This window comes from Aptenodytes patagonicus, chromosome 19, assembly GCF_965638725.1.
Source record: "Aptenodytes patagonicus chromosome 19, bAptPat1.pri.cur, whole genome shotgun sequence".
In the NCBI taxonomy this organism is placed as follows: domain Eukaryota; kingdom Metazoa; phylum Chordata; class Aves; order Sphenisciformes; family Spheniscidae; genus Aptenodytes; species Aptenodytes patagonicus.
The window spans coordinates 1,151,293-1,178,516 of NC_134967.1; the positions used below are offsets into that span (position 1 = coordinate 1,151,293).

A 27,224-nucleotide genomic window follows, 5' to 3' on the forward strand; every position below is an offset into this window, starting at 1 on the left:
GACCGCCTCTGTGCAGTGTGGCGTTAGCCCCGTCTACCTGGGCGCTGGGGAGAGTTCGGCACCGTCGGGGGCCGAGTCCTCTCCAAGGGCGTGTCCCTCCTTCCCCTGACCTCCCGCTCTTCCCAAGCAGCGGCCGCCGCAGCCAGGGCTGTCAAACACCTCCCCGGGAAGCGCTTCTGTTGGTGAGGCTGCTCTAAGCACCTCCGTGCCGGGCCGGCACAGGCCCCTTCCCTCCGGCCGTCTCCGCTCAGGAGGCTCCTGTGTGCACCACGAAGGAGACGCCATGTCCGTCTCCAAGCCACGGCTCCCAGCATGCCCTGGGCCCCGCACAGGCGCACTGACGCCCCCGGACACTCCCAGACCAGGCCGGGCCCTCTTCCCGGCCGGTCTCCGTGGAACCCCGGCCCTGCCCGAGCCCCAGGCCCCCACCCCAGCAGGAGGGAGCAGCTCCGGGCGGGGCCGCGCTGCCCCAGCCCCAGGGAGGGCCCCCGGGGACCCCCACCCGGGACCGGGACCGGGACCGGGACCGGGCCTGCCCCAGACGCCCCCAGCCCGGCAGCAGGCTGCGGGCGGAGGGAACGGCCCTGCCCGCCCCCGCGGCCCGGCCCCCAGCGCCGCTGCCGGGCTGAGGAGAGTCCCACCGGCCTCGCCGGCCTACCAGAGCCGGGACGGCACCTGCAGCCCCTCCAGCAGCCCTGAGACCCCCATCGGTGGAGGCAGGGAAGGGGGGGTGTCCGAGGGCTTTGCTGTCCCCAGCCACTAAACCTTGCTGAGCCCGATGCTGTGGTGGCTCGGGAAGGGACAGCGCTGGGAAAGCACGGGGGGATCGGGGTAGACAAACGACTTTCACAAATTTGCATGACTGTTTGCTACCAGTTTAATAATTGTTGTTCTAAGCGTGACGATTGTTGCCCTGGAAGGGGATGTCCTGGGCTTCATTTACATTTGGCGGAAGAGCAGGACGTGTCCAGGGAAGAACCCCCAGCAGATCCAGCTTCATGCTCACCAGTGACTGGGAGAGAAACAGCAAGATCTGACGTTAGTTCAACAGCAGACCTAGCCCGAGAAGTCCATGGACAACTGTCAAGTGTGACAGGACACTGTAAAGACCTGGAGGGACTTAAGCCCGCCAGAGGAAACAAAGGATGAAGGGGACACGCGCAAAGGAAGAAGGAAGATTTTCCATGTTTGACCATCAGGCAACTCGCTTTCTAAAGCCCGCGAAGGAAATTCCAGAGGCTGTGCACAACAAACCAACCCACGCAAAACCCCCAAATGGCATCTGCTTACACCTCAGACCCCCGAGAGCTCTTTGCCTTCAAGTGCCCCATTGTCCTTGGAAGTTCGAAAGAGGGCTTCTGTGGAGCACAAGGTTTTCAACCAGCTTCTGCAGGAGGAATGCCTCCTGCCCAAAACAGGTCAGGATCGTCTGTCTTTGAACAGGCAGAGCTCCTCTGTCAAAGCCAGCCCAAGGAAGTCTCCCAGCACAGCACAGATCCATCCTTCCCGGGTGGAGATAGGTAGATAGAACTCATCCTGCCAAACCCACTTCCTTTCTACACCCACCGTGTTCAGACAAAGCCTCAAAAGCAAATCAGCGATATTGCACCTCGGGACTCCAGAGGAACAACTGTCATGGTACCGGTTCAGTTCTTCTCTGGAGAACCGGCTACGTGGTTTGGGTTTCCACCTAACGGGACCTGCTTTATGCTGTGCAGGACAAGCAAGCAACTTCTCTCCTCTAGTTCCACCCGGCCAGGAATGACGTAGAAAAGACTTCCACTATTTCAGCATCACAGGCAAAACCCAACCGCAGTCCCTAACCCACCTGACCATTGAAGAATCACACCTGGAGCTGCTTACCTGAGCCCGATGGGTTTCCGCTCTGTCCCCTGGTCTGGCTCAGGCTCTTTGCCTTGCGACTGAAAAGTCTGCGCCGCAGCTCCTGAGGGCTCTTAGCACCGGCTTCTGCTCGCATCTCATTAGCCCTGTGAAAAATGCAGGAGCATGCAAGAACGACTGCTGCTCATATTGGCACAAACTTGTTCCCCAAGTGTGACAGTACACTCTTGGACTTATGCACATAGACTTCCGAGCCATCCCAACGTACTGCTTCTCAGGCTGCCAAGCAATCCGTGTTATTGGTCTTTGTAGGACCTTTCCTGGAAGGTACCAAGGACGCCGGGCTCTTTCCCTCCTCCCAGTGTAAACTCAAACTGAAGATGCACCGTCTTAACGGCAGCTGAATAGGTTATTTTTGCCTCACAGGCTCCTGTTCTGTCCCCTCTGCCTTTTCCAGTGTGTCTGTCCTAAGCTGGAGGATAACAGCAGCAGCAATGTAGCTCCTCTTTTCCACCATAGGTGCAGGAAGAGGAGGTGGCTACCGACAACTGTTAAAAGAAAACGAACGCAAACATCCTCCAGACAGGCCTGATTCGTTTTGTTACTTCACGGTCAGTAAAGAGAAAGGAAAGCAGGCCTCCGTAAGGGGAGAGCCCAAGGGGTACTCTTTTGAGAAGTACGCTGTCTTGAAGGGGCACACACCATGCTGACCAGACCCGAGGAAGGGATGTGGGATGGAAAAGCCACGGTGAAAAGGGTCATAGTGTATTACACGGGGAAAAAAGGAAAGCGTTTGGCCTTACTTCTTTAATGCCTTTGTGAGGCATCTTCTAATTTCCAGGTCCACCAAGTAACGCTTCTCGGAGCTTTTGATTTCTGCCTGCGCACATGCCAGTTGCAGTGCGCTCTCCTCCTGCATGCTCCCTGCTCTCTCCAGGTCCAGTTCCAGAGCTCTAATTCTCTGCTCCAGCTGTTTTCTCCAAGAGGCGTCAGTGGTGTTGCTCTCTCCTGTTCTGGCCTGAGCGGCTGCCTGTGTCTGAAGCAGAAGAGGCAACTTCAAGAAACAGGAAGAAAAAGGCAATGCCCACCCCTCTCAGAAAACCTGCTCTTTCTGCCATTTTTATATGAAAGCTAGTGCTAAACAGCCTACAACGCTGTACGGACAGGGATGAGGAAAAGGCTGCATGCTTTTCATGCACACGGGCCCCACGACGCACGCAGAAGCACTGTGACGCAGCCTTTTGCAGCTCCCCGCCTTCCCTACAGGAAAGCCAAACCCACGGCACTAACAAAGAGAGCCAGATGCCCAAGACAAAACACCTACAAGCCACGACCACAACCACAAATGAAGGCAACGCGGACTACAGCTACAAATGGTACATAAACTGACCTGCAAAAGTAGACTGAGAGGTTGCTTCTCGCTCATTTCTTCTTGCGCTCGCTGCTCACGCTGTTTTCCATAAAGCGCTGTTGCGGTGTGATCCACCCCAGGAGTCGCCAAGTGAAGTGGCAGAAGAGCCGCCAGCCCTCGCAGCTCCTCATTTCTAACTTCGAGCTCCAGAGAATTTTGGAACTCCAACTCCAGCTGCGCGGAGAGTTCGCACACCTGGATGCGGGGAAAAAACAATCTGCCTTAAGCAGAGGGGTCTGAAATCTCTGTGAAACTCAATCAAATGTATGGATCGAGATGGCAGCTGTAATCCACCGAGTTTGTATTTCAACCCAGGGAAAACCCGCTTGGATTTCTGAAAGTAAGTACGCCTTTCGAGGCCTTGCCAAAAAGACCGCTCCAGCTTCCATCCCTCCCTCCCTTCCAAAAAGCACCATGGCAAAGGCACTCGACTCCTTCTACAGCATCATGCAGCTTCCGTGCCTGTGAAGACGCTCTTTTGCATTTCATCGCATTCACTGCGTTTCATTTTGCTTCCATCGTGCTCCTGTTCTGCCCCGTTCCTTCTCAGACGCATGTCCCTGTGCTAATGCCCGGGGCGGACAGTGTCGGGGGGGGAGACAAGAGCTTCAGGGCCTTACTTAGAGGGGGGCGTGAAGCCTGGCTTACGAGACAAAGGCAAACAAAAGGTTGCTTTCCTGCCCCAAAACCACCACTACCAGGGAACTAGGCACCATTTTTGTGCAGAGACCGAGGGAAGAAAAACCTTGCAAAGAAAGCAACCAAGCCCAGAGACATTTGGCAGCGCATGGCTTGCGATATCACATCACGGCCACAACTTTTGGACGGCTGTCGGAACAGAAGCGAGTCTCGAAAGAGCACAGCTGCTTCGTTCTTCCCCACCCAGATGCTGCCCCCAACCCACTGCTTTGCCCCTCAGCCTCGAAACGAGCGCCCTGAAGAGCCGGCTGAGTTTTTCAAGGCGGGAGGGGAGGAGGCAGGGAGGTGAAAGGAGCTAAAAGCACCCTCTAGTCTGGAAAACAACTGCTAACGATGTTGAAGCTCGTAACGTCCTCAGACAAATCTCTCCTGTATTTGTTCCCAGAATATTTTCTTCTCTTCTGGTCACTGAAGGATTAAGGACAGCCTCGTCGATCCTAACATGTTTACAGGCTTTGTATACCTTGGCCCTAGCCTTGTCCAAGTCCTCTTGCAAGTGGGAGTTTTCTTCCTTCAGGTAATTGCATTGGTGTGTAGAAGCTTTCAGTGAAGTTTCTGCTATCCACTGCTTTCTGAAAGCATCAGCGAGCTCTCCTTGCAGCTGTTGCATTGCTCTCTGGGGAAACAAGAAATGTCATCTCTTAATGAAGGTGTCTGTATCCCAGCACGTAAAGAAAGCATTTGCAATCCCAACTCTCTCATCCTGTCCTCACAGGGGAGGTGTTCCAGCCCCCTGGTCATTTTTGTGGCCCTCCTCTGGACCCGCTCCAACAGGTCCGTGTCTCTCCTGTGCTGAGGACTCCAGAGCTGGACGCAGGGCTCCAGGTGGGCTCTCACCAGAGCAGAGTACAGGGACAGAATCCCTGCTGGCCACGCTGCTTTGGATGCAGCCCAGGATACGGTTGGCCTTCTGGGCTGAGAGCGCGCATTGCCAGCTCATGTCCAGCTCTTCACCCACCAGTACCCCCAAGTCCTTCTCGGCAGGGCTGCTCTCAATCCCTTCACCCCCCAGCCTGTGTTGATACCGGGGGTTGCCCTGACCCAGGCGCAGGACCTTGCACTTGGCCTTGCTGAACTTCATGGCGGTCTCATGGGCCTACCTCTCTAGCCCATCCAGGTCCCTCTGGATGGCATCCCTTCCCTCTAGAGTATCAACCACGCCACTCAGCTTGGCGTCATCTGCAAACTTGCTGCGGTGCCCTCCATCCCACTGTCCATGCCCCCAAGAAAGATGTTAAATAATACTGGTCCCAGTATGGACCCCTGAGGGACACCACTCGTCACTGGTCTCCAGCCAGACGTCGAGCCATTGACCGCAGCTCTTTGAGTGCGACCATCCAGCCAATTCCTTATTCACCGAGTGGTCCACCCGCCAAATCCATGTCTCTCCATTTTAGAGACAAGGATGTTGTGCGGGACAGTGTCAAACGCTTTGCACAAGTCCAGGTAGATGACGGTAGATATACATATAGATGTATAAGCGTGTCTCAAGCCTTGCCAAAATCTCTGCAATTCCAACAAACCAGAACAAAACTGCTCGGTGCTCTCCTCACCTCTTTTACTACTTTGTCGACCTCACATGTAAAGGCATCACTCACCCTTCGTTCTTGGGCGATCTTGTTCTGCGTGTCTCCCAGGTGCTGACGGAGTGAAAGGTTTTCACTTTGGAGCTGGGCCAGATGTTTCTGCAGCCTTTTGGCCTTCTTGATGGCATCTTTTCTCTCTTGATCTTTTGCAAGGTGTAGAGCATGCTGCTCCTTCGCCTGCCTCCGGGCCTGACCTAATTCTCTTTCTGCCATATCTAAAGCCAATGTCTTTGCCCAGAGGGCTTTTTTCAGTTGCTCCACTTCCTTTTCCAGCCTACTAGCTTTACTTTCGGCTTTGCTCAGCTGCTGAGACAAGCTCTTGTTGGTTTCTTGCATCTCAACAATGTCCTTGTTGACCTTTTCTTGCACTCGAAGGAATGGCTCACATGCTCTCTGAAACACTTGCACATTGACACTTTCTGATGTCCAACGACTTTCAGGGCTCAGGTGGGAAGCGGATGAATCTGCCCCTGCTGTCAGTGTTTGGGCTCTGACATCTTCTGCCTGTTCAAAGTTAAAGAAAACAAATTAAAAAAACTTGGGAAATAAGCTGAAAACAGGAGAGAGTGGCAGCATTTCATATAACCAGAAGAGGACTGTCACCAACTTGATGTCAGATTATAAAAGAGTTTTCAGCAACTCTGCATTAGACATTATTCATGGAAAAGTCTTCCTTCACCTTAGCGTGCAATATAATCCTATAATGAAGACTCTAAATTAAAATCTTTGGGTTTACGTACCTCCCCCCTAGAGCTTTCGCTCACCCTGAAGGCTTCTAGGTGCAGCTCATGCTGGCCCTCCGGACGGAGCTCCTCACCACCACTGCTCCCGGAGGACATGGGCCACACCCGCGCCGTCCTGCGCCGCAGGAACCGACGGATCCTCTTCATGGCCCGGCAGCAATGGGCACTGCACCGCCTCGCCTCGCCTCGCCTCGCCTCTCCCAGGGAGCGGTGGCAGGTAGGACTTGGTGGGTGCCGCCAGGTGCCAGCTGCAAACTGAGGCGCTGAGCCCCAAGGAGCGGCAGGGCACGGGCAGCTGCCTACGGGCCGAGCCACCACCAGCACCACCAGCAGCCACCAGCACCAGCAGCAGCCACCAACACCAGCACCACCACCAGCACAGCACCAGCACCAGCACCACCAGCAACCACTAGCACCAGCAGCACCAGCACAGCACCAGCAGCACCACCGGGTACTGTGTGTGCAGGGCCTGCGCCAGCGCCCCAGGTCTAGTGAACGTGTGCGCTGACGTCATGAACGGCTCAGTGACATCATAAGGCGCTGGGGGCGGGGCAGGGGCCGGGGGCAGAGGCCGGTGGGGTGGAGGGGCCCGCGTGCTCAGAACCTCTCTGCGCGCACACAGGCCACGTGGCCAAGGGAAACAGCCCCTGGCGCACTGTGTCCAGGGGCACAGGGTTGCCCAAGGCCACCTCTCCATGGCTCCCACCTCCCTGCACGCTCTGCGGACCCATCGTCCTCCTCTCCCAGCACCTCCGCAGTGCTCGCCTGCGTGGGAGACAGGTGGGCTTGGCAGAGCGGGCTCTCGCCAGCAAGGCTCCCTGGAAGCACAAGGGGCTGTGGCTGGACACCCCATGTGCCTTTTTGTGCTTCCTGGGCTCTCGGTGTGCGTTTTGGGGCACCCTGGACCCCTTGGTGTGCCCCTCTCTGCACCCCTGTAGCCCTGGGTGCCTTTCGGGGTGCCCCAGTCCCCTTGGTGTGAATTTCAGTGCTCTCCAGGGCAATCGGTGTGCGATTCAGGATGCTGAGAGCTCCTAAGGATGCCTCTCTGAGCACCCCAAGGCCCCTCGGTGTGCGTTTCGGGCTACCCCGACTCATTGGTGCCCCTTTGGGTGCATCTCCAGGCCCCTCGGTGGGCTTTCTCCTGCACCCCATCTCCCTTGGTGTGCCTTTCACTACACCCCAAGGCAATCGGTGTGCCTTTTGGGGCCTCCCTGACCTCAGTGCATCCCATGCCCCTCGACGTCCCTTTTGGCATGCCCTGGACCCCTTCCCAATCCCATCTGTCTTCTTTTGGGGGCATCCTGAACCCCTTGGTGTGCTTCTTGGGGGCTCCCGGAACCCTCTGTGTACCTTTAGGGGCACCATGGTGTCACCACGTTGTGCCGTTTGGGACAGCCCGGACCGCTCAGTGTTCCTTCTGGTGCACCCACAAGGCCCTGGATGTGTCTTTCTGTGCACCCCAAGGCATTCTCTGGGCTCTGGGGGCATCCTAGAATCATAGAAACATAGACTAGTTTGGGTCGGAAGGGACCTTTAAAGGTCATCTAATCCAACCCCCCCCATAATGAGCAGGGACATCTTCAACTAGAGCAGGTCGCTCAGAGCCCCGTCCAACCTGACCTGGAATGTTTCCAGGGATGGGGCACCCACCACCTCTCTGGGCAACCTGGGCCAGTGTCTCACCACCCTCAGCGTAAAACATTTCTTCCTTATATCCAGTCTGAAGCTACCCTCTTTTAGTTTAAAGCCATTGCCCCTTGTCCTGTCGCTACAAGCCTTGGTAAAAAGCTGTCCCGATCTTTCTTATAAGCCCCCTTTAAGCTTTGCCTCACAGGAGAGGTGTTCCAGCCCCCTGGTCATTTTTGTGGCCCTCCTCTGGACCCGCTCCAACAGGTCCGTGTCTCTCCTGTGCTGAGGGCTCCAGAGCTGGACGCAGGGCTCCAGGTGGGGCCTTACCAGAGCAGGCTTTAGCTTTCCTAACCTGATCCCCGGCTGCTCGGACAATTTCTCTGTATTCCTCCCAGGCTCCCTGTCCTTGCTTCCACCCTCTGTAGGCTTCCTTTTTGTGTTTGAGTTTGTCCAGGAGCTCCTTGTTCATCCATGCGGGCCTCCTGGTGTTTTTGCCTGACTTCCTCTTTGTTGGGACGCATCGCTCCTGAGCTTGGAGGAGGTGACCCAGCTTTCTTGGGCCCCTCTTCCCTCCAGGGCTTTGTCCCATGGCACTCCACCAAGCAGATCCCTGAGGAAGCCAAAGCCTGCTCTCCTGAAGCCCAGGGTAGTAAGCTTGCTGTGCACCCTCCTCGGTGCCCTAAGGATCTTGAACTCCACCATTTCGTGGTCACTGCAGCCCAGGCTGCCCTTGAGCTTCGCGTTCCCCACCAGCCCCTCCTTGTTGGTGAGAACAAGGTCCAGCATAGCACCTCTCCTCGTTGGCTCCTCTACCACTTGGAGAAGGAAGTTCTCATCGACGCATTCCAGGAACCTCCCGGATTGCTTATGCCCTGCCGTGTTGTCCCTCCAACAGATGTTGGGGTGGTTGAAGTCCCCCATGAGGACCAGGGCTTGTGAGCGTGAGGCTGCTCCTGTCTGTCTACAGAGGGCCTCCTCCGCTCGGTCTTCCTGGTCGGGTGGCCTGTAGCAGGCCCCCACCGTAATGTCACCTGTCCCTGCCTTCCCCTTAATCCTGACCCACAAGCTCTCGGTCGGCTCCTCATCCATCCCCAGGCAGAGCTCCAGGCACTCCAGCTGGTCATTGACATAGAGGGCGACACCCCCTCCTCGTCTCCCCTGCCTGTCCTTCCTAAAGAGCCTGTATCCCTCCATCCCGACACTCCAACCACAGGAGATGGGTATGAACAGTAGCCTGAGTGGAGAGCAAGAAGACAAATTCCGAGCCGATAGTTTTAACGCTGGATTTCAGCACGGATACAAAAGAGCATGGCAGACTGGGAAAAAAAAATACAGTTTTTTGGAATTGTGGTTGGAGCCAAGTAGGCTTTGAAGAACGGACGCCTAGGTCATGCTTACAGTTCGCCAGGTGCAGTCTAAGAAGGCAGTGAGATTAATGAAAAAGCACGCATTGGGGTTCGGATTGGGGAACTTTTCATGATTTTCCAATGTTTTCCATTGTATTTAGCAATTCTTAAACATTACTCGGCCTAATAAGCAAAAATACATCTTTCCTGCTGGGCAAACCTCAGCTGATGTGGTTGGAATTGACCTCTGCAGTCTTTCCAGCGGAAGGTTTAGGTACTTGCACAATAGCATTCCTCCATGTACGTTTGATAACTATGAAAACTAGTCACAAAAGCCAAGCCATTAAATAACTGCTAGTAATGATTTTTTATGAAGACAGCATTGCCAAACCACTGCCCTTTTTCTGTCTTTCTTAAGCAATGCAGGCGGAACCACCATCCTTAGCTCTAGCACCACCTTCCTCCCTGAGGAGCAAAGCCCTTTGCGACAAAGCAGCCCAACGCACGGCCTCTAGGACGAAGTCTCCTCCTTCTCGACCCGGTCACAACCTTCCTGAGCAAGACCAGGTCTTTCCCTCCCCTTTTGCCCCAGCCCGGCGTCTCCGCTGTGGTGCAGAGGGGCAAGAAGAGTCATGCCTGCGCTGGGCTCCGTTGCAGCGGTGCCTGGATGTGGAAATACCGAGGCACTGGGAGGTGGGGACGTACGGCCCTTTGGGTGCGACATGGAGCCCGCGGTCCTTTCCCTCTACCGAGGGAGGGGAGCCCGTGTGCAGGCAACATCGGTGTGTTCCCTCTCCCCTTCCGGTTCGTGGCCTCTCCTAATCGGGCTTAACCTCTGCTCCCTTCCAGGGCCTGCATCTCCAGAGACGTATACAGCAAGAGACACGGATAAAAAATCGCGTCTCTGTGTGTCATTTTTAGAGAGGACATATTTACATCCGTTTCTGCGCTCCTTTATCTAGTTATTTCTCTGTGTGTTCCTACTGTATATATTGGGAGCTGGGGGCAGGGCACCCATCACGGCTTGCCTCCTGTCTCGGTGGTACCTGCACTACCTGGAAGGGAAAAGAGTTCTGCCGCAGTAGAGGGGGGGACAGCCCTGAGCCGTCCCCTCCCTGTCGCGGCTGGCCCTTCCTCGCTGCAGCTTTGGTGTCGAGGATGCTGCTTCCCTGGAGCCACCTCTGCTGAAGGCTGCCAGAGGCTGCCATTTCGTCGTGTTACTCTTCCTTCGTTTCCACTCTGTCCTGTTGTGCTTCGGGGCAAACGGCCTTGAATGTCGTCGATGCTACTGCTGGGTCTCCATGTGCGTTGCTGCCACCCCCAGAGGATGGGGATGGGCTGGGAGCTGGGACTCAGGAGATGAAAGAGGGTCCCAGGTGGAGTCACCCAAGGGTAAAGCGTTAACTGTTATACGCGTGCACGCAGGGGCTCTTCCCTCCCGGGAGATGCAGTGGGGAGCCAGCGGGGGACACGGGGAAGGGAGGCTGCAGAGGGAGTCATGTCGTGGTCTGGATCATGCTCCACATACTCCCTGAGCACCTTCAGCACCCACAGGACCCTGTACAGAAGTCCTGCCCTTCAGCAGATCAGCAGCTCCCCCTCAAGTTGGTGTCATCAGAAAACTCGCTAAGAGTGGGTTCCTCCCCATTATCCAGATGGTTAATAAAGACGTTAAACGGTATTGGCTCCACTATCAACCCCCAAAAGATGTGACCTTTGCCAGTTGCGGTTTTGTAGTACCGTCGACCACCCTTTGGATGTGTCCTTCTGTGCACCCCAAGGCGTTCTGGGGGCTCTGGGGGCATCCTGACCCCATCACGTGCATTTTGGTGCGCCTTGAACCCTTGGCGTGCCTCTCGCTGCATGCCCAGACCCCTGGGACCCCCAGGTCCTTTTCTGCTGAGCAGATTTCCAGCCACTCCTCCCCCGGCCTGTAGCGCTGCGTGGGGTTGTTGTGACCCAAGTACAGGACCTGGCACTGAGCCTTGTTGAACCTCATCCAACTGGCCTCGGCCCATCGATCCGGCCTGTCCAGGTCCCTCTGTAGAGCCTTCCTCCCCTCAAGCGGATCAACACTCCTGCCCAACGTGGCGTCGCCTGCAAACTTACTGAGGGTGCACTCGATCCCCTCGTCCAGATCACCAGTAAAGATATTAAACAGAACTGGCCCCAATCCTGAGCCCTGGGGAACACCACTTGTGATCAGCCGCCAGCTGGATTGAACTCCATTCAGCACAACTCTGTGGGCCCGGCCATCCAGCCGCTTTTTTACCCAGCAAAGAGTACGCCCGTCCAAGCCACGAGCAGCCAGTTTCTGCAGGAGAATGCTGTGGGAAACGGTGTCAAAGGCTTTACTGAAGTCCAGGTAGAAAACATCCACAGCCTTTCCCTCATCCACTAAGCGGGTCACCTGGTCATAGAAGGAGATCAGGTCAGTCAAGCAGGACCTGCCTTTCGTCAACCCATGCTGACTGGGCCTGATCACCTGCTTGTCCTGTACGTGCCGCGTGACGGCGCTCAAGATGAACCACTCCGTAACCTTCCCCGGCAGCGAGGCCAGGCTGACAGGCCTGGAGTTGCCCGGATCCTCCTTCCCGCCCTTCTTGTGCCTGGAGTTCCCCGGATCCTCCTTCCCGCCCTTCTTGTGCATGGGCGTCACATTTGCTAACCTCCAGTCAAGTGGGACCTCCCCGGTTAGCCAGGACCGCTGAGAAGTTCAATCCAGGCGTACGCACTGCTTATCGCAATAATAATGGCCCGTTATTACCCACCCTTTCCGTATTTACAGTGAGCTGCAGAACTGCAGCACACGCTTCCTAGTAGATACTTAAATATATTTTCACTGTGTGCTACAATTGACCAACAAGCACTTCCTCAACCCAAGGCTCCTAGGAGCGACGAGGCACGGGGAAAACATTTTTGGTTTCCCTGCAGAAACCCTGAAGCATGCTTTACTCCTAGAGCTGACGACAGCCCGTAACAGACCCACGCACCACCCGTTTTTCCTGCTTCCAGGTGGGTTGCTTCCTTACTTGCAACCGAAACTCGCTGGGCATTGGACGTTTCCGATAAAAGCACAATCTCTTTGGGAAAAGGATCACGGATGACGCTGCCACTTGCAAAGTCCTCAGACAACTCTCTCCTGTCTTTCCTCCCAGAACACCTTCTGCTCTCGCAGCATTCGGCAGAGAAGGAAAGCCTCAGCTCTAGGAACGTGGTGACCGCCTCTGTGCAGCGTGGCGTGAGCCCCGTCTACCTGGGCGCTGGGGAGAGTTCGGCACCGTCGGGGGCCGAGTCCTCTCCAAGGGCGTGTCCCTCCTTCCCCTGACCTCCCGCTCTTCCCAAGCGGCGGCCGCCGCAGCCAGGGCTGTCAAACACCTCCCCGGGAAGCGCTTCTGTTGGTGAGGCTGCTCTAAGCACCTCCGTGCCGGGCCGGCACAGGCCCCTTCCCTCCGGCCGTCTCCGCTCAGGAGGCTCCTGTGTGCACCACGAAGGAGACGCCATGTCCGTCTCCAAGCCACGGCTCCCAGCATGCCCTGGGCCCCGCACAGGCGCACTGACGCCCCCGGACACTCCCAGACCAGGCCGGGCCCTCTTCCCGGCCGGTCTCCGTGGAACCCCGGCCCTGCCCGAGCCCCAGGCCCCCACCCCAGCAGGAGGGAGCAGCTCCGGGCGGGGCCGCGCTGCCCCAGCCCCAGGGAGGGCCCCCGGGGACCCCCACCCGGGACCGGGACCGGGACCGGGACCGGGCCTGCCCCAGACGCCCCCAGCCCGGCAGCAGGCTGCGGGCGGAGGGAACGGCCCTGCCCGCCCCCGCGGCCCGGCCCCCAGCGCCGCTGCCGGGCTGAGGAGAGTCCCACCGGCCTCGCCGGCCTACCAGAGCCGGGACGGCACCTGCAGCCCCTCCAGCAGCCCTGAGACCCCCATCGGTGGAGGCAGGGAAGGGGGGGTGTCCGAGGGCTTTGCTGTCCCCAGCCACTAAACCTTGCTGAGCCCGATGCTGTGGTGGCTCGGGAAGGGACAGCGCTGGGAAAGCACGGGGGGATCGGGGTAGACAAACGACTTTCACAAATTTGCATGACTGTTTGCTACCAGTTTAATAATTGTTGTTCTAAGCGTGACGATTGTTGCCCTGGAAGGGGATGTCCTGGGCTTCATTTACATTTGGCGGAAGAGCAGGACGTGTCCAGGGAAGAACCCCCAGCAGATCCAGCTTCATGCTCACCAGTGACTGGGAGAGAAACAGCAAGATCCGACGTTAGTTCAACAGCAGACCTAGCCCGAGAAGTCCATGGACAACTGTCAAGTGTGACAGGACACTGTAAAGACCTGGAGGGACTTAAGCCCGCCAGAGGAAACAAAGGATGAAGGGGACACGCGCAAAGGAAGAAGGAAGATTTTCCATGTTTGACCATCAGGCAACTCGCTTTCTAAAGCCCGCGAAGGAAATTCCAGAGGCTGTGCACAACAAACCAACCCACGCAAAACCCCCAAATGGCATCTGCTTACACTTCAGACCCCCGAGAGCTCTTTGCCTTCAAGTGCCCCATTGTCCTTGGAAGTTCGAAAGAGGGCTTCTGTGGAGCACAAGGTTTTCAACCAGCTTCTGCAGGAGGAATGCCTCCTGCCCAAAACAGGTCAGGATCGTCTGTCTTTGAACAGGCAGAGCTCCTCTGTCAAAGCCAGCCCAAGGAAATCTCCCAGCACAGCACAGATCCATCCTTCCCGGGTGGAGATAGGTAGATAGAACTCATCCTGCCAAACCCACTTCCTTTCTACACCCACCGTGTTCAGACAAAGCCTCAAAAGCAAATCAGCGATATTGCACCTCGGGACTCCAGAGGAACAACTGTCATGGTACCGGTTCAGTTCTTCTCTGGAGAACCGGCTACGTGGTTTGGGTTTCCACCTAACGGGACCTGCTTTATGCTGTGCAGGACAAGCAAGCAACTTCTCTCCTCTAGTTCCACCCGGCCAGGAATGACGTAGAAAAGACTTCCACTATTTCAGCATCACAGGCAAAACCCAACCGCAGTCCCTAACCCACCTGACCATTGAAGAATCACACCTGGAGCTGCTTACCTGAGCCCGATGGGTTTCCGCTCTGTCCCCTGGTCTGGCTCAGGCTCTTTGCCTTGCGACTGAAAAGTCTGCGCCGCAGCTCCTGAGGGCTCTTAGCACCGGCTTCTGCTCGCATCTCATTAGCCCTGTGAAAAATGCAGGAGCATGCAAGAACGACTGCTGCTCGTATTGGCACAAACTTGTTCCCCAAGTGTGACAGTACACTCTTGGACTTATGCACATAGACTTCCGAGCCATCCCAACGTACTGCTTCTCAGGCTGCCAAGCAATCCGTGTTATTGGTCTTTGTAGGACCTTTCCTGGAAGGTACCAAGGACGCCGGGCTCTTTCCCTCCTCCCAGTGTAAACTCAAACTGAAGATGCACCGTCTTAACGGCAGCTGAATAGGTTATTTTTGCCTCACAGGCTCCTGTTCTGTCCCCTCTGCCTTTTCCAGTGTGTCTGTCCTAAGCTGGAGGATAACAGCAGCAGCAATGTAGCTCCTCTTTTCCACCATAGGTGCAGGAAGAGGAGGTGGCTGCCGACAACTGTTAAAAGAAAACGAACGCAAACATCCTCCAGACAGGCCTGATTCGTTTTGTTACTTCACGGTTGTCCTGGTTTCGGCAGGGATAGAGTTAATTTCCTTTCTAGTAGCTGGTACAGTGTTTTGGATTTAGGATGAGAACAAGGTTGATAACGCACCGATGGTTTAGTTGTTGCTAGGTGATGCTTACACTAGCCAAGGACTTTTTAGTTTCCCAAGCTCCACCGACTGAGAAGGCTGGAGGTGCACAAGAAGCTGGGAGGGGGCACAGCCAAACTGGCCAAAGGGACATTCCATACCATGTGACGTCATGCTCAGTACATAAACTGGGGAAAGCTGGCCGGGGGGGGGCCGCTGCTCAGGGACTGGCTGGGCATCGGTCGGCGGGTGGTGAGCAATTGTACTGTGCATCACTTGCTTTGTGTAGTATTATTATTATTATTATTATTGTCATATTATTATTATCATTTTATTTCAATTATTAAACTGTTTTTATCTCAACCCACGAGTTTTTCTCACTTGTGCTCTTCCAATTCTCTCCCCATCCCACCGGGTGGGGGGGAGTGAGCGAGCGGCTGCGTGGTGCTTAGTTGCCGACTGAGATTAAACCACGACAACGGTCAGTAAAGAGAAAGGAAAGCAGGCCTCCGTAAGGGGAGAGCCCAAGGGGTACTCTTTTGAGAAGTACGCTGTCTTGAAGGGGCACACACCATGCTGACCAGACCCGAGGAAGGGATGTGGGATGGAAAAGCCACAGGGAAAAGGGTCATAGTGTATTACGCGGGGAAAAAAAGAAAGCGTTTGGCCTTACTCCTTTAATGCCGTTTTGAGGCATCTTCCAATTTCCAGGTCCACCAAGTTACGCTTTTCGGAGCTTTTGATTTCTGCCTGCGCACATGCCAGTTGCAGTGCGCTCTCCTCCTGCGTGCTCCCTGCTCTCTCCAGGTCCAGTTCCAGAGCTCTAATTCTCTGCTCCAGCTGTTTTCTCCAAGAGGCGTCAGTGGTGTTGCTCTCTCCTGTTCTGGCCTGAGCGGCTGCCTGTGTCTGAAGCAGAAGAGGCAACTTCAAGAAACAGGAAGAAAAAGGCAATGCCCACCCCTCTCAGAAAACCTGCTCTTTCTGCCATTTTTATATGAAAGCTAGTGCTAAACAGCCTACAACGCTGTACGGACAGGGATGAGGAAAAGGCTGCATGCTTTTCATGCACACGGGCCCCACGACGCACGCAGAAGCACTGTGACGCAGCCTTTTGCAGCTCCCCGCCTTCCCTACAGGAAAGCCAAACCCACGGCACTAACAAAGAGAGCCAGATGCCCAAGACAAAACACCTACAAGCCACGACCACAACCACAAATGAAGGCAACGCGGACTAGAGCTACAAATGGTACATAAACTGACCTGCAAAAGTAGACTGAGAGGTTGCTTCTCGCTCATTTCTTCTTGCGCTCGCTGCTCACGCTGTTTTCCATAAAGCGCTGTTGCGGTGTGATCCACCCCAGGAGTCGCCAAGTGAAGTGGCAGAAGAGCCGCCAGCCCTCGCAGCTCCTCATTTCTAACTTCGAGCTCCAGAGAATTTTGGAACTCCAACTCCAGCTGCGCGGAGAGTTCGCACACCTGGGTGCGGGGAAAAAACAATCTGCCTTAAGCAGAGGGGTCTGAAATCTCTGTGAAACTCAATCAAATGTATGGATCGAGATGGCAGCTGTAATCCACCAAGTTTGTATTTCAACCCAGGGAAAACCCGCTTGGATTTCTGAAAGTAAGTACGCCTTTCGAGGCCTTGCCAAAAAGACCGCTCCAGCTTCCATCCCTCCCTCCCTTCCAAAAAGCACCATGGCAAAGGCACTCGACTCCTTCTACAGCATCATGCAGCTTCCGTGCCTGTGAAGACGCTCTTTTGCATTTCATCGCATTCACTGCGTTTCATTTTGCTTCCATCGTGCTCCTGTTCCTTCTCAGACGCATGTCCCTGTGCTAATGCCCGGGGCGGACAGTGTCGGGGGGGGAGACAAGAGCTTCAGGGCCTTACTTAGAGGGGGGCGTGAAGCCTGGCTTACGAGACAAAGGCAAACAAAAGGTTGCTTTCCTGCCCCAAAACCACCACTACCAGGGAACTAGGCACCATTTTTGTGCAGAGACCGAGGGAAGAAAAACCTTGCAAAGAAAGCAACCAAGCCCAGAGACATTTGGCAGCGCGTGGCTTGCGATATCACATCATGGCCACAACTTTTGGACGGCTGTCGGAACAGAAGCGAGTCTCGAAAGAGCACAGCTGCTTCGTTCTTCCCCACCCAGATGCTGCCCCCAACCCACTGCTTTGCCCCTCAGCCTCGAAACGAGCGCCCTGAAGAGCCGGCTGAGTTTTTCAAGGCGGGAGGGGAGGAGGCAGGGAGGTGAAAGGAGCTAAAAGCACCCTCTAGTCTGGAAAACAACTGCTAACGATGTTGAAGCTCGTAACGTCCTCAGACAAATCTCTCCTGTATTTGTTCCCAGAATATTTTCTTCTCTTCTGGTCACTGAAGGAAAGGACAGCCTCGTCGATCCTAACATGTTTACAGGCTTTGTATACCTTGGCCCTAGCCTTGTCCAAGTCCTCTTGCAAGTGGGAGTTTTCTTCCTTCAGGTAATTGCATTGGTGTGTAGAAGCTTTCAGTGAAGTTTCTGCTATCCACTGCTTTCTGAAAGCATCAGCGAGCTCTCCTTGCAGCTGTTGCATTGCTCTCTGGGGAAACAATGTCACAGGAGTACGAAGAAAAAGATAAGAAGACGAAATCTGTATTTTTACTTTCAGTTACTAGTTAATGTACCAAGATCAGTTTTCTAAGTGCATCGCAAAGCGAAGAAATCTCATCTACTGGAAGAAGATGGCATCTGCACAGCTGATGATCTCTAGCCATCCTTAGCAAGTGAAGACAACTAAAGAAGTGTCATCTCTTAATGAAGATTTCTGTTTCCCTGCATGTTCTTCTCGGAAGATTCTGAGACTGTGCCTTTGTGGGGTTTTGCTTGTTACTTAAGATAATGTTAAAATCTAATCAGATGCCAATGCAAGAATTGTAGTTGCACTGCAGCGCTTTCTCCAGTGATCAGAGGCAAGGCTTCCTCTAGCCAATTCTCCGTATCATCCTTTACACTATTTTTCTGCTACACAAACAAAAACCAATGCACGCCTAAGCATTTCGATGTACGTATGTGTCTATAAGCATGCCTCAAGGCTTGCCAGAACCTTCCGCAATTCCAACACCACCAGGACAAAACAGAACCAACCCGAGTGATGGACTCCTACGCACGGAGCTTATACCTGCTGACTTTTAGAAGCACCTGATAGCCTTGGGAACTGCTCTCCTTTAAGTCATTCTTGGTCAGTGCTCACCTCACCTCTTTTTCTATTTTGTCGGCCTCGCATGTAAAGGCATCACTCACCCTTCGTTCTTGGGCGATCTTGTTCTGCACGCCTCCCAGGTGCTGACGGAGTGAAAGGTTTTCACTTTGGAGCTGGGCCAGTTGTTTCTGCAGCCCTTTGGCCTTCTTGACGGCACCTTCTCTCTCTTGACCTTTCGCAAGGTGTAGAGCATGCTGCTCCTTCGCCTGCCTCCGGGCCTGACCTAATTCTCTTTCTGCCGTATCTAAAGCCAATGTCTTTGCCCAGAGGGCTTTTTTCAGTTGCTCCACTTCCTTTTCCAGCCTACTAGCTTTACTTTTGGCTTTGCTCAGCTCCTGAGACAAGTTGTTGTTGGTTTCCAGCACCTGAGACATGCATTCATGCACACTAAGCCATCGGTCACATTGTCTCAAAAACATTTGTACATTGACACTTTCTGATGTCCGACGACTTTCAGGGCTCAGGTGGGAAGCGGATGAATCTGCCCCTGCTGTCAGTGTTTGGGCTCTGACATCTTCTGCCTGTTCAAAGTTAAAGAAAACAAATTAAAAAAACTTGGGAAATAAGCTGAAAACAGGAGAGAGTGGCAGCATTTCATATAACCAGAAGAGGACTGTCACCAACTTGATGTCAGATTATAAAAGAGTTTTCAGCAACTCTGCATTAGACATTATTCATGGAAAAGTCTTCCTTCACCTTAGCGTGCAATATAATCCTATAATGAAGACTCTAAATTAAAATCTTTGGGTTTACGTACCTCCCCCCTAGAGCTTTCGCTCACCCTGAAGGCTTCTAGGTGCAGCTCATGCTGGCCCTCCGGACGGAGCTCCTCACCACCACTGCTCCCGGAGGACATGGGCCACACCCGCGCCGTCCTGCGCCGCAGGAACCGACGGATCCTCTTCATGGCCCGGCAGCAATGGGCACTGCACCGCCTCGCCTCGCCTCGCCTCTCCCAGGGAGCGGTGGCAGGTAGGACTTGGTGGGTGCCGCCAGGTGCCAGCTGCAAACTGAGGCGCTGAGCCCCAAGGAGCGGCAGGGCACGGGCAGCTGCCTACGGGCCGAGCCACCACCAGCACCACCAGCAGCCACCAGCACCAGCAGCAGCCACCAACACCAGCACCACCACCAGCACAGCACCAGCACCAGCACCACCAGCAACCACTAGCACCAGCAGCACCAGCACAGCACCAGCAGCACCACCGGGTACTGTGTGTGCAGGGCCTGCGCCAGCGCCCCAGGTCTAGTGAACGTGTGCGCTGACATCATGAACGGCTCAGTGACATCATAAGGCGCTGGGGGCGGGGCAGGGGCCGGGGGCAGAGGCCGGTGGGGTGGAGGGGCCCGCGTGCTCAGAACCTCTCTGCGCGCACACAGGCCACGTGGCCAAGGGAAACAGCCCCTGGCGCACTGTGTCCAGGGGCACAGGGTTGCCCAAGGCCACCTCTCCATGGCTCCCACCTCCCTGCACGCTCTGCGGACCCATCGTCCTCCTCTCCCAGCACCTCCACAGTGCTCGCCTGCGTGGGAGACAGGTGGGCTTGGCAGAGCGGGCTCTCGCCAGCAAGGCTCCCTGGAAGCACAAGGGGCTGTGGCTGGACACCCCATGTGCCTTTTTGTGCTTCCTGGGCTCTCGGTGTGCGTTTTGGGGCACCCTGGACCCCTTGGTGTGCCCCTCTCTGCACCCCTGTAGCCCTGGGTGCCTTTCGGGGTGCCCCAGTCCCCTTGGTGTGAATTTCAGTGCTCTCCAGGGCAATCGGTGTGCGATTCAGGATGCTGAGACCTCCTAAGGATGCCTCTCTGAGCACCCCAAGGCCCCTCGGTGTGCGTTTCGGGCTACCCCGACTCATTGGTGCCCCTTTGGGTGCATCTCCAGGCCCCTCGGTGGGCTTTCTCCTGCACCCCATCTCCCTTGGTGTGCCTTTCACTACACCCCAAGGCAATCGGTGTGCCTTTTGGGGCCTCCCTGACCTCAGTGCATCCCATGCCCCTCGACGTCCCTTTTGGCATGCCCTGGACCCCTTCCCGATCCCATCTGTCTTCTTTTGGGGGCATCCTGAACCCCTTGGTGTGCTTCTTGGGGGCTCCCGGAACCCTCTGTGTACCTTTAGGGGCACCATGGTGTCACCACATTGTGCCGTTTGGGACAGCCCGGACCGCTCAGTGTTCCTTCTGGTGCACCCACAAGGCCCTGGATGTGTCTTTCTGTGCACCCCAAGGCATTCTCTGGGCTCTGGGGGCATCCTAGAATCATAGAAACATAGACTAGTTTGGGTCGGAAGGGACCTTTAAAGGTCACCTAATCCAACCCCCCCCATAATGAGCAGGGACATCTTCAACTAGAGCAGGTCGCTCAGAGCCCCGTCCAACCTGACCTGGAATGTTTCCAGGGATGGGGCACCCACCACCTCTCTGGGCAACCTGGGCCAGTGTCTCACCACCCTCAGCGTAAAACATTTCTTCCTTATATCCAGTCTGAAGCTACCCTCTTTTAGTTTAAAGCCATTGCCCCTTGTCCTGTCGCTACAAGCCTTGGTAAAAAGCTGTCCCGATCTTTCTTATAAGCCCCCTTTAAGCTTTGCCTCACAGGAGAGGTGTTCCAGCCCCCTGGTCATTTTTGTGGCCCTCCTCTGGACCCGCTCCAACAGGTCCGTGTCTCTCCTGTGCTGAGGGCTCCAGAGCTGGACGCAGGGCTCCAGGTGGGCTCTCACCAGAGCAGAGTACAGGGACAGAATCCCCTCCCTCGACCTGCTGGCCACGCTGCTTTGGATGCAGCCCACGATACGGTTGGCCTTCTGGGCTGCGAGCGCGCATTGCCAGCTCATGTCCAGCTCTTCACCCACCAGTACCCCCAAGTCCTTCCCGGCAGGGCTGCTCCTAATCCCTTCATCCCCCAGCCTGTACTGATACCGGGGGTTGCCCCGACCCAGGCGCAGGACCTTGCACTTGGCCTTGTTAAACCTCATGAGGTTCCCAAGGGCCCACTTCTCCAGCCTGTCCAGGGCCCTCCGGGTGGCATCCCGTCCCTCTGGCGTGTCGACCGCACCACTCAGCTTGGTGTCATCTGCAAACTTGCTGAGGGTGCGCTCGATCCCACTGTCTGTGTCACTGACGAAGATATTAAACAGTACCGGTCCCAATACGGACCCCTGCGGGACGCCACTCGTCACCTATCTCCATCTGGACATTGAGCCGTTGACCACTACCCTCTGGATGCGACCATCCGACCAATTGCTCACCCACCAGACAGTCCACCCATCAAATCCATACCTCTCCAGTTTAGAGGGAAGGATGTTGTGGGGGACCGTGTCAAAGGCACCTTACAGAGGTCCAGATAGACGACATCTGTAGCCCTTCCCATGCCCACTGATGTAGCCACTCCGTCATAAAAGGCCACTAGGTTGGTCAGGCAGGACATGCCCTTGGTGAAGCCATGCTGGCTGTCTCAAATCACCTCCCTGTCCTCCATGTGCCTCAGCATAGCTTCCAGGAGGATCTGTTCCTGGAAGGGATCTGTTCCAGGCACAGAGGTGAGACTGACTGGCCTGGAGTTCCCCGGGTCTTCCTTTTTCCCCTTTTTAAAAATGGCGGTTATGTTTCCCCTTTTCCAGTCAGTGGGAACCTCACCGCACTGCCACGACTTCTCAAATACGATGGAGAGTGGCTTAGCAACTTCATCCGCCAGTTCCTTCAGGACCCGCGGACGGATCTCATCGGGTCCCATGCACTTGTGCACCTTCAGGTGCCCTAGATGGTCTTGAACCTGATGTTCTCCCACAGCGGGTGGCTCTTCATTCTCCCAGTCCCCACCTTGGCCTTCTGCGGCTTGGGCGGTGAGGCTCAAGCACTCGCCAGTGAAGACCGAGGCAAAAAAGTCATTGAGTTCCTCCGCCTTCTCCGTGTCCTGGGTAACCAGGTCTCCCGTTTTGTTCCGGAGAGGACCCACATTTTCCCTCATCTTCCTTTTATCCCCGACGTACCTACAGAATCTTTTCTTGTTGCCCTCGACGTCCCTGGCCACGATTAATTCTAGCAGGGCTTTAGCTTTCCTAACCTGATCCCCGGCTGCTCAGACAATTTCTCTGTATTCCTCCCAGGCTCCCTGTCCTTGCTTCCACCCTCTGTAGGCTTCCTTTTTGTGTTTGAGTTTGTCCAGGAGCTCCTTGTTCATCCATGCGGGCCTCCTGGTGTTTTTGCCTGACTTCCTCTTTGTTGGGACGCATCGCTCCTGAGCTTGGAGGAGGTGACCCAGCTTTCTTGGGCCCCTCTTCCCTCCAGGGCTTTGTCCCATGGCACTCCACCAAGCAGATCCCTGAGGAAGCCAAAGCCTGCTCTCCTGAAGCCCAGGGTAGTAAGCTTGCTGTGCACCCTCCTCGGTGCCCTAAGGATCTTGAACTCCACCATTTCGTGGTCACTGCAGCCCAGGCTGCCCTTGAGCTTCGCGTTCCCCACCAGCCCCTCCTTGTTGGTGAGAACAAGGTCCAGCATAGCACCTCTCCTCGTTGGCTCCTCTACCACTTGGAGAAGGAAGTTCTCATCGACGCATTCCAGGAACCTCCCGGATTGCTTATGCCCTGCCGTGTTGTCCCTCCAACAGATGTTGGGGTGGTTGAAGTCCCCCATGAGGACCAGGGCTTGTGAGCGTGAGGCTGCTCCTGTCTGTCTACAGAGGGCCTCCTCCGCTCGGTCTTCCTGGTCGGGTGGCCTGTAGCAGGCCCCCACCGTAACGTCACCTGTCCCTGCCTTCCCCTTAATCCTGACCCACAAGCTCTCGGTCGGCTCCTCATCCATCCCCAGGCAGAGCTCCAGGCACTCCAGCTGGTCATTGACATAGAGGGCGACACCCCCTCCTCGTCTCCCCTGCCTGTCCTTCCTAAAGAGCCTGTATCCCTCCATCCCGGCACTCCAACCACAGGAGATGGGTATGAACAGTAGCCTGAGTGGAGAGCAAGAAGACAAATTCCAAGCCGATAGTTTTAACGCTGGATTTCAGCACGGATACAAAAGAGCATGGCAGACTGGGAAAAAAAAATACAGTTTTTTGGAATTGTGGTTGGAGCCAAGTAGGCTTTGAAGAACGGACGCCTAGGTCATGCTTACAGTTCGCCAGGTGCAGTCTAAGAAGGCAGTGAGATTAATGAAAAAGCACGCATTGGGGTTCGGATTGGGGAACTTTTCATGATTTTCCAATGTTTTCCATTGTATTTAGCAATTCTTAAACATTACTCGGCCTAATAAGCAAAAATACATCTTTCCTGCTGGGCAAACCTCAGCTGATGTGGTTGGAATTGACCTCTGCAGTCTTTCCAGCGGAAGGTTTAGGTACTTGCACAATAGCATTCCTCCATGTACGTTTGATAACTATGAAAACCAGTCACAAAAGCCAAGCCATTAAATAACTGCTAGTAATGATTTTTTATGAAGACAGCATTGCCAAACCACTGCCCTTTTTCTGTCTTTCTTAAGCAATGCAGGCGGAACCACCATCCTTAGCTCTAGCACCACCTTCCTCCCTGAGGAGCAAAGCCCTTTGCGACAAAGCAGCCCAACGCACGGCCTCTAGGACGAAGTCTCCTCCTTCTCGACCCGGTCACAACCTTCCTGAGCAAGACCAGGTCTTTCCCTCCCCTTTTGCCCCAGCCCGGCGTCTCCGCTGTGGTGCAGAGGGGCAAGAAGAGTCATGCCTGCGCTGGGCTCCGTTGCAGCGGTGCCTGGATGTGGAAATACCGAGGCACTGGGAGGTGGGGACGTACGGCCCTTTGGGTGCGACATGGAGCCCGCGGTCCTTTCCCTCTACCGAGGGAGGGGAGCCCGTGTGCAGGCAACATCGGTGTGTTCCCTCTCCCCTTCCGGTTCGTGGCCTCTCCTAATCGGGCTTAACCTCTGCTCCCTTCCAGGGCCTGCATCTCCAGAGACGTATACAGCAAGAGACACGGATAAAAAATCGCGTCTCTGTGTGTCATTTTTAGAGAGGACATATTTACATCCGTTTCTGCGCTCCTTTATCTAGTTATTTCTCTGTGTGTTCCTACTGTATATATTGGGAGCTGGGGGCAGGGCACCCATCACGGCTTGCCTCCTGTCTCGGTGGTACCTGCACTACCTGGAAGGGAAAAGAGTCCTGCCGCAGTAGAGGGGGGGACAGCCCTGAGCCGTCCCCTCCCTGTCGCGGCTGGCCCTTCCTCGCTGCAGCTTTGGTGTCGAGGATGCTGCTTCCCTGGAGCCACCTCTGCTGAAGGCTGCCAGAGGCTGCCATTTCGTCGTGTTACTCTTCCTTCGTTTCCACTCTGTCCTGTTGTGCTTCGGGGCAAACGGCCTTGAATGTCGTCGATGCTACTGCTGGGTCTCCATGTGCGTTGCTGCCACCCCCAGAGGATGGGGATGGGCTGGGAGCTGGGACTCAGGAGATGAAAGAGGGTCCCAGGTGGAGTCACCCAAGGGTAAAGCGTTAACTGTTATACGCGTGCACGCAGGGGCTCTTCCCTCCCGGGAGATGCAGTGGGGAGCCAGCGGGGGACACGGGGAAGGGAGGCTGCAGAGGGAGTCATGTCGTGGTCTGGATCATGCTCCACATACTCCCTGAGCACCTTCAGCACCCACAGGACCCTGTACAGAAGTCCTGCCCTTCAGCAGATCAGCAGCTCCCCCTCAAGTTGGTGTCATCAGAAAACTCGCTAAGAGTGGGTTCCTCCCCATTATCCAGATGGTTAATAAAGACGTTACCACTATCAACCCCCAAAAGATGTGACCTTTGCCAGTTGCGGTTTTGTAGTACCGTCGACCACCCTTTGGATGTGTCCTTCTGTGCACCCCAAGGCGTTCTGGGGGCTCTGGGGGCATCCTGACCCCATCACGTGCATTTTGGTGCGCCTTGAACCCTTGGCGTGCCTCTCGCTGCATGCCCAGACCCCTGGGACCCCCAGGTCCTTTTCTGCTGAGCAGATTTCCAGCCACTCCTCCCCCGGCCTGTAGCGCTGCGTGGGGTTGTTGTGACCCAAGTACAGGACCTGGCACTGAGCCTTGTTGAACCTCATGCAACTGGCCTCGGCCCATCGATCCGGCCTGTCCAGATCCCTCTGTAGAGCCTTCCTCCCCTCACGCGGATCAACACTCCTGCCCAACTTGGCGTCGCCTGCAAACTTACTGAGGGTGCACTCGATCCCCTCGTCCAGATCACCAGTAAAGATATTAAACAGAACTGGCCCCAATCCTGAGCCCTGGGGAACACCACTTGTGATCAGCCGCCAGCTGGATTGAACTCCATTCAGCACAACTCTGTGGGCCCGGCCATCCAGCCGCTTTTTTACCCAGCGAAGAGTACGCCCGTCCAAGCCACGAGCAGCCAGTTTCTGCAGGAGAATGCTGTGGGAAACGGTGTCAAAGGCTTTACTGAAGTCCAGGTAGAAAACATCCACAGCCTTTCCCTCATCCACTAAGCGGGTCACCTGGTCATAGAAGGAGATCAGGTGAGTCAAGCAGGACCTGCCTTTCGTCAACCCATGCTGACTGGGCCTGATCACCTGCTTGTCCTGTACGTGCCGCGTGACGGCGCTCAAGATGAACCACTCCGTAACCTTCCCCGGCAGCGAGGCCAGGCTGACAGGCCTGGAGTTCCCCGGATCCTCCTTCCCGCCCTTCTTGTGCCTGGAGTTCCCCGGATCCTCCTTCCCGCCCTTCTTGTGCATGGGCGTCACATTTGCTAACCTCCAGTCAAGTGGGACCTCCCCGGTTAGCCAGGACCGCTGAGAAGTTCAATCCAGGCGTACGCACCGCTTATCGCAACAATAATGGCCCGTTATTACCCACCCTTTCCGTATTTACAGTGAGCTGCAGAAGTGCAGTAAATAAATAGATAAATAAATAGATAAATAAATAGATACTTAAATAAGTATCTATTTAAGTAGATACTTAAATATATTTTCACTGTGTGCTACAATTGACCAACAAGCACTTCCTCAACCCAAGGCTCCTAGGAGCGACGAGGCACGGGGAAAACATTTTTGGTTTCCCTGCAGAAACCCTGAAGCATGCTTTACTCCTAGAGCTGACGACAGCCCGTAACAGACCCACGCACCACCCGTTTTTCCTGCTTCCAGGTGGGTTGCTTCCTTACTTGCAACCGAAACTCGCTGGGCTTTGGACGTTTCCGATAAAAGCACAATCTCTTTGGGAAAAGGATCACGGATGACGCTGCCACTTGCAAAGTCCTCAGACAACTCTCTCCTGTCTTTCCTCCCAGAACACCTTCTGCTCTCGCAGCATTCGGCGGAGAAGGAAAGCCTCAGCTCTAGGAACGTGGTGACCGCCTCTGTGCAGCGTGGCGTGAGCCCCGTCTACCTGGGCGCTGGGGAGAGTTCGGCACCGTCGGGGGCCGAGTCCTCTCCAAGGGCGTGTCCCTCCTTCCCCTGACCTCCCGCTCTTCCCAAGCAGCGGCCGCCGCAGCCAGGGCTGTCAAACACCTCCCCGGGAAGCGCTTCTGTTGGTGAGGCTGCTCTAAGCACCTCCGTGCCGGGCCGGCACAGGCCCCTTCCCTCCGGCCGTCTCCGCTCAGGAGGCTCCTGTGTGCACCACGAAGGAGACGCCATGTCCGTCTCCAAGCCACGGCTCCCAGCATGCCCTGGGCCCCGCACAGGCGCACTGACGCCCCCGGACACTCCCAGACCAGGCCGGGCCCTCTTCCCGGCCGGTCTCCGTGGAACCCCGGCCCTGCCCGAGCCCCAGGCCCCCACCCCAGCAGGAGGGAGCAGCTCCGGGCGGGGCCGCGCTGCCCCAGCCCCAGGGAGGGCCCCCGGGGACCCCCACCCGGGACCGGGACCGGGACCGGGACCGGGCCTGCCCCAGACGCCCCCAGCCCGGCAGCAGGCTGCGGGCGGAGGGAACGGCCCTGCCCACCCCCGCGGCCCGGCCCCCAGCGCCACTGCCGGGCTGAGGAGAGTCCCACCGGCCTCGCCGGCCTACCAGAGCCGGGACGGCACCTG

General features: G+C 55.8%; 2 long non-coding RNA genes across 2 annotated transcripts; both read right to left on the minus strand.

Annotated features, from left to right (window-relative positions):
• Positions 1–2,817: 2,817 nt before the first annotated feature.
• LOC143169021 (uncharacterized) lies at positions 2,818–4,481 on the minus strand. Its single transcript, XR_012996828.1, has 3 exons — positions 4,416–4,481; positions 3,233–3,448; positions 2,818–2,878 (listed from the first exon to the last, which is right to left on the minus strand). It is a non-coding gene; the product is annotated as an uncharacterized LOC143169021 (long non-coding RNA).
• An 11,352-nt stretch (positions 4,482–15,833) lies between these two features.
• On the minus strand, positions 15,834–17,499 carry LOC143169025 (uncharacterized). Its single transcript, XR_012996831.1, has 3 exons — positions 17,434–17,499; positions 16,263–16,478; positions 15,834–15,908 (listed from the first exon to the last, which is right to left on the minus strand). It is a non-coding gene; the product is annotated as an uncharacterized LOC143169025 (long non-coding RNA).
• Positions 17,500–27,224: the final 9,725 nt, after the last annotated feature.